Consider the following 7,500-nt stretch of genomic DNA (forward strand, 5'->3'; position numbering starts at 1 on the left):
TTATTTTTTTGTTTTAATATTATCTAATTGTAGAGATTGTTAGAAATGGTGAAAACTTTCCGTTAGAGTGACTTGCATTACCAGTATTGAAAAAACGGTATATTTTCTTAGGAAAGGAATGTTGACAACTGAAGCGATAAGTTTAATTCCTAAATTGGAGGATAAACGTTTTGATTTATTACTAGCAATGAGAAAAATGGCTGAATTGCGTTACCAATTATAAAACAACTAAAACTTCGGCGCAATCGAGTTCTCTGTACAGAGTATAATGCCGTGTGAGCCGCGGCCCCTGATAGCTCTGCAAGACGTACAATTATGGCTGACTTTAACTTTAAATAGAATAAAAACTTCTGAAGCTAGAGGGCTGCAGTTTGGTGTGTTTGATGATTGGGGGTGGATGATCAACGTACCAATTTGCAGCCCTCTAGCCTCAGTAGTTTTTACAGAAAACTTAAAAGGGATTTTACATAGTCACGACTGCGGATTTTTGTTTTTTTCTTTTCCCAAAACAGAAACCAGGGAAAATGAGCAGGAGTGACCCACAAGGTTTGGCTGGAGATGAGCATGAATGGAGAAATTAAATAAGCTGAGGAAGAACGAAAGGAATGAATAAAAATTGGAGGGGAGAAACAAAAGAAAATGATAATGACGCACTTGAAGTATAGGCCCTTAAAAAACAAAAGATGAGAGGTCGAAAGATTGTTGGAGAATAAAGAACAAATGAAGGTGTAACTTTGAGAACAGATTAAAAGAAGAATGGATACGGAAGAATGAACCGAAAGATTAAAGGTCGACAGATCGAAGACTGAAGAAGAACAAGTAAAGATGGAGCGAAAAAAAAAACAGATGTAGATGGAAGAAGAAGTTAACAGAAATGCGAGAAGGGAGAACGCTCGGAAAGTGAAGGTGGGTCTGGAAAAATCCAGAATAACGGGTAGAAATAAAAGAAGGAGAAAGGGAAAGCAGGGTTATGAAGAGAAATGATTTCTCGATATTTTTTCTGGTGGCCATTTACAGTCCTAAGTATGGTTTCATATATTTCTCTCTCTCTCTCTCTCTCTCTCTCTCTCTCTCTCCTCTCTCTCTCTCTCAAACTGTAAACTAGTTTATATTTTGAGCAGGATAGCTAAACATTTTTCTAAGCATATCAAAGGTAGAATTACTTAATGTAGTGGTATATACTAACTATCATCGACACTTATACTTAGTGTGTTCCAACCTTAGTAGGTTCCGCCCCCTTCATCAGCTGATCCGATCTGTCAGTCACGATTAAACCACCAACCGGATTTAACCGGTTCAAAGCGGAAATAGAAAGCGAAAGCGAAAAAAATAACCTTTGACATCGCGTGGATGAAAAGCAATTTTTTTTATGTAGAAATATTTTACCAGTTGCTCACAAGAAGAATGTTTTGATATCGCGTGGCTGAATAAAATAGTTTTTTTTTTATTTAAAGAATTTAATAACTACTTACGAAAAGGATGTCATTACTCTTGTAAATAGGCCTTGCACCACCTCTTTGTCCACCTTTTCCCGCACTTACATTTGGGGAGGTCAGGAATAACTTTTATGTAGACGGCTGGCGACTACTATTTATTTCAGTATGATATATTACTGCTGAGCGTTGGAAATCATATCATGTTTCTGTTTTCCCTGATTTATAAAGTTCCTTTCTTTGACAGGCTGGAGGTATATCTGCTCATTGTTTGGTTCTTTTTATTCTTTAATTATATAAGTATTTATAGACTGTGAAAACGTATCCATTAGACCGACTCATTTCTAGTTAGAAAAAACGTTAAAATTTATTATTATAATCAAATTAGCAACAAAGCAACTACTTTTATTCTTTAATATAAAGAAAAACATTATATATTACTATCAGTAATGAGGAGATTCGCAGAATTTCATTGCCAGTGATATAAAAACATTCAGTGTCATTGTCAGTATTGAGAAAAAACGTTCAGATCAGCTGACAGCTTGGGGGAAATTTTTTACATTCTGTTCCATTTAAAAGTATCTTCTCCTTAATAATTTTCTTTTTTCTTTGCGTAAAAAAAATGTAATCCAGAAGCAATCAAGTTCTTGGCAGTCCTCTGCTGTCTTTCCTGTACGCCTTTCACAACGACTTTTTTATTTTATTTTTTATATTAGGTAGTCTTGATTAGGTGCACCTTCATATACCTGTATTTAAACTAACGAATTGCCATGCACTTGGAGGGAAAGTAGACCGACCTGTCATGAGAGAGAGAGAGAGAGAGAGAGAGAGAATTTTCGAAGTTCTTCCGTATCATATCTTTCAGTAAGAATTCTATTACGAAATCTCTCTAACGGTTGGAATGCCAAGACAGCTGTGTTAAGAGATTACTTTCATGAAATCCCTTTGGGGAGAGATCTTGTTGGATATCTAGTTAAAAGGAAGCAGAACTCTTCTATTTAAAAGGAAAAGATATGTAATAATTTATATTTTTTTCTAGCATCTTTCGAAAAGATATATAATCATTTCTATTTTTTTCTAGCATTATTTGTAGTGTTTTTTTGATACAGGTGTACGAATGCTTTTGTCGACGAGGTAAGAGAGAGAGAGAGAGAGAGAGAGAGAGAGAGAGAGAGAGAGAGAGAATCTTATGAATGTCTTGTTATTGCTTTCACCCCTGTGGGGGGTAAGAATTACCACGCCAAGGCTCCTCCTCTTAGATATTACATTAACATTTTAATAGGTTAATGAACGCTCAGGTTTACTCTCTCTCTCTCTCTCTCTCTCTCTCCTCTCTCTACTCTCTCTCTCTCTCTCTCTCTCTCCCAATATGTGACTCGACTATTAGGTAGTCGAATAACAACAGGGTAAATAATTCACTGGTTTGATCAACAGCAGTATAGCACTGCCTTTTAGGGCACGTGCCCCATTCGTCGCTCCTCGTCCGGGTCGAGAGCTGAACGTGTGTCCCTGAGTTCGTGACCAAAGCATTTGCCGTCGTCCAACCCGGGTGGTCATTAAAATTGGGCGGAAAACCACACGTTTCAAATCTTTTTATACAAGTATATATATATATATATATGTATATATATATATAAATATATATATATATATATATATATATATATATATATATATATATATATATAATATATATATATATTACTTGTATATAAAGATTTGAAACCTTATTTTCAGATAAACTGGAATTTGCCTTTAATTGTATCTTCGTGTTGACAAATGGAGTACTCGAAATTCAGCTTGGCTAAAACCATTTTTTTATTTCCTTTTCCAGGCGCTGGGTATTATTGTCTGTCTGGGCAGAGAATGGCGACGTTATGAATTGTGAAACCTTCGGTGAAACTGCTTCAGCCCGATGAAAGGTTAGTTCTGGGTTCTTGTAATGCAGCTTAGTTGAAGTTGCAACATTGTGTTGCATGCAGGTTTGATGATGTCAATATGAAGTTAGTTTTTTTTATGGAAGCTAGTTTTGTTTTCAGTCGTTGGAGAGAGAGAGAGAGAGAGAATGTGACCCTTTTGGATAACCTTTTGATTCTGAGTTTTTTTTTATTTTTTTTTATGGGTGGGAAATTGGTAGAGAGAGAGAGTGACCCTTTTGGATAACCTTTTGATTCTGGTGATAGAAGTCACTCTCGACGTGGTTCGGAAGTCACGTCAAGCCGTTGGTCCCGTTGCTGAATAACCACTGGTTCCATGCAACGTAAAAAAAAAACACCATACAAACAAACATTATATGCACTCCCAAACAGAGCATTCTAAGCCGTTTGTGTGGATCACCGACACGGCACATACTCAGTTGATGATTTTACATTCACGAACAAACGGAAAAAAACGAAATAGGCCTCCCGGATTGTTTGTCAAAACCGTCAGCTTTAGAACATTGTTCGTTTCAGCGGTAAAAAAAAGCGTTCATCGTATGATGCATGATTTCCTGAGTGTTACCTCTTAACTTTCATCGCCTGTTCCGGTTCAACCCCACCGGGTCTAATCCCCACCGGGTGAATGAGCTAATCCACACCCGGTGAATGATCTAATCCCCACCGGGTGAATTATCTAATCCTCACCGTGTGAATGATCGAATCCCCACCCGGTGAATGATCGAATCCCCACCGGGTGAATGATCTAATCCCCACCGGGTGATTGATCTAATCCCCACCGGGTGAATGATGTAATCCCCACCGGGTGAATGGCATGGTATGGAATAGTATGCCATCGGACGCAGGTCACAAGTACTGTCCACGACATTATTGTTTTAATCCTCACCCGTGCAGATTACAGGCTTTTAAGCTTATAAATCTCAAGTAGTTCGTCAATGCCTTATATAACTCTTAAGTTACTTTACAATTGTTTAGCCACTTTTAATGTTATAGATGAATTTGGCGAGAAATACGTCTTAAGTTAAACTTCCTGCTTCTCGCATATTTTGGTAATAATTCTGTATTAGAATTTTTGCTCACTCGGGGAGTAGGCCTACAAACCATTTTGTTGTTGTTGTAGCTGTTATTATTCTTGTTGGGGGGGGGGGGGGTTAGGAAAGCCGTATGGAAAAGCCTAATAAGGTCTGAAAAGTGTTATGCGTTGAGTTAAAGATACAGGAATTTTACGATAGGATATTTATGATTTATTTATTCGAAGGAAAATGTTAACAAATATATATAATGCGCATGTTAAGCATACAGAACAATTATTTCTAATAAAATTAGCGTATACATTTTATTTTGCGTTGGTGAGAATATAGTGTATTGATTTTAATTTTCGTTGGTGAAAAATATAGTGTATTTATTTTAATTTTCGTTGGTGAAGATATAGTGTATTTATTTTAATTTTCATTGGTGAAAAATATAGTGTATTTATTTTAATTTTCTTTGGTGAAAAATATAGTGTATTTATTATAATTTTCATTGGTGAAAAATATAGTGTATTTATTTTAATTTTCATTGGTGAAAAATATAGTGTATTTATTTTAATTTTCATTGGTGAAAAATTTGTATTTATTTTAATTTTCGTTGGTGAAAAATATAGTGTATTTATTTTAATTTTCATTGTTGAAAAATATGGTGTATTTATATTAATTTTCGTTGGTGAAAATATAGTGTATTTTAATTTTCGTTGGTGAAACGACGCATTATTTAACCCCAGATTTTAGCAGGCGCCTGAGTAAGCTGGAAGTCGGATTACACCTTTTCTTTTTTCATATCAAAATAATCTAGATGGGCTGAATAGCGACCAACAGGTTCTGTTAGACCCCAAAGACTGGGAAAGTGCAAAAGATCTCGTTTTGTTCATTAAGTGAAAGCATTCTTAGGAAATGCCAGTTGTTTGGAAGAGCATTGGAAATATCTCTGTGAATTCACACATGCATTGATTTTCCTAACTTCAAAATTCTGTCTCTTAACTGAACTGATTTTTCTGTAATGTTTCCTACCGCGACTTGCCCTGCAAATCTATTAATTCAGCAAAAAATAATATATTCTGACTATTAAAATTGATGCCAGAATGTCCATGAATTAGATTTAAAGTTAAATGGAAAGTTTAATATCCTTATTTGATGAATGTTACACATAAAATGCTTCTAAATATATGAATCACTTTCTTTTTTGCATGTTTAGACTCAGAGGTGAAAGACGTATTTATTCCATCAATTGAATTATGGGCTTAATTTTTTCCCAGAAACAAGGGCACATTAAGAGTTAATTTTTTTCAGAAAAATAAAATGAGTCTGTTCAGTTTAGCTTTGCTTGAGGTAGGCATTGTTGTGACGAGTTTATTCGAATAAAAAAAAAAATAGATATTACCATTGTTTATACATAGCATCACGTTTTATATATTTCGTGATCAGATTATTCATTATATATATATATATATTATATATATATATATATATATATATATATATATATATATATATATATATATATATATATATATATAAGAGAGAGAGAGAGAGAGAGAGAGAGAGTGAGAGAGAGAGAGAGAGAGAGAGAGAGAGAGCACGACCTTACTTTCTCCCTTCGTATTGAAGTTATATGATCTCTCTCTCTTCTCCTACTCTCTCTCTCTCTCGTTAAAATCATGGCATTATATAAACATGAGGAATATATCAGGCTTCCACACTGGGTGTCCATGGTGCACCAGGTTCCTCGTGTGCCCAATTTTGTTCGTGTCTCAAACGTGACCCTGTTTTGGTAATCCTTCAATTACGCCCACGATAGGGATTGTCCCTGAATGGGTGGGGAATTTGGAGTGGGAGGACGCATGGGGAGAGGAGAGGGGAGGGTGGGAGGGAGGGCTTCAGGTGAATCTTGGTTGGTGTGGGAGAGGAGAAGGGGGTCGGGGGCGGTGGGGGGGGGGGGGGGGGGGGGTGTGCGGGTGACGTGCACCTAAGTGAGGCATAAACAATACCGGATCTTTACTTTTTGTTTCAAGTTGTCTTATTTTTTTTTTCTCAGTGATTTTTACATTCTCTCTCTCTCTCTCTCTCTCTCTCTCTCTCTCTCTCTCTCTCTCTCTCTAAGTATGATGAGTTTGAGATTTGTTATATCCTCAAGTAGAGATGAATGAACATTTAATATTCTCTCTCTCTGTTTAGCCTGACTAATGTGAGTTTGAGATTTTTGATACTCTCAAGTGGAGGTAAAGAGATTCCTGTTATATTCTCTCTCTCTCTCTCTTCTCTCTCTCTCTCTCTCTCTCTCTCTCTCTCTCTCGTTTTAAGTAACAATTATCATAAGCCTAACTTTTTTTTATATATCTCTCTCTCTCTCAAGAAACAAGTGTCATGGACTCTCCCTCTTAAAGGATAGCCGATTAACTTCCTCACAAAAGACAGGAAATAAAAAAACTGAAAAAAATGATAGTTGCAGCACCTCCTTTGTCAATCAGATCTGACGGTGACGATGACTGTTATAAGCTCTTCAGGGGCTTATATATCTGCTGCTATGAGCTTTGACTTTCGAATCATTTGTCATTCTATCATTGAGGGGATATCCCCACCAACGTCATCGGTGCGAGCGACAGAAGTTGGTTAATAATGATAGAAGCCGTTCATTTCCTTTCCATATGTTCTTTATTATTTCTTCTGGAGTGGTTTCCTGGATTTTTTTTGGTAATGGTGTACAGTTTCGCTCATCCTTGTGAATTTCGTTTTTTTCGTAAGGAGAAATACGATGCATTAACAGTCAGTTGTTACCTGTGAAATTCTTTCATGAACGTAAGGAGAAAGATGATGCACGAACAAGCAGTTGTTAGCAGTGAAATTCCTTCCGTTTTATACTGTCGAAAAGCACATACACAAAAAACAAAACACTAACGAGAATTAGCCGACGATGCCTTCTTGTACGAAGTCAGTAAGAGTCTTGGTGGTCCCTCTGATGGGGCAGATTAAGGGAATTCATGAGCAACTGGGGTCCGTATGTGTAAATATACATCATGCATACATACATACACGAACATATACGTAGTATATATATATATACATGCATAATATATATATATATATATATATATA

At 36.2% G+C, this 7,500-nt stretch overlaps 1 protein-coding gene and 1 long non-coding RNA gene across 2 annotated transcripts in view; one reads left to right on the top strand and one right to left on the bottom strand.

The window, feature by feature from the left end:
- The window catches only part of LOC135200908 (peroxidase-like), a 61,761-nt gene that overhangs the window by 48,894 nt on the left and 5,367 nt on the right, over positions 1–7,500 (bottom strand). The window lies entirely within an intron of this gene.
- The window catches only part of LOC135200909 (uncharacterized), a 56,043-nt gene that overhangs the window by 16,737 nt on the left and 31,806 nt on the right, over positions 1–7,500 (top strand). Inside the window, exon 2 of the long non-coding RNA XR_010311394.1 lies at positions 3,268–3,355. This is a non-coding gene — a long non-coding RNA (uncharacterized LOC135200909). The remainder of the gene's footprint in view (positions 1–3,267; positions 3,356–7,500) is intronic.

This window comes from Macrobrachium nipponense, chromosome 27 (genome assembly GCF_015104395.2).
Source record: "Macrobrachium nipponense isolate FS-2020 chromosome 27, ASM1510439v2, whole genome shotgun sequence".
Lineage (NCBI taxonomy): Eukaryota > Metazoa > Arthropoda > Malacostraca > Decapoda > Palaemonidae > Macrobrachium > Macrobrachium nipponense.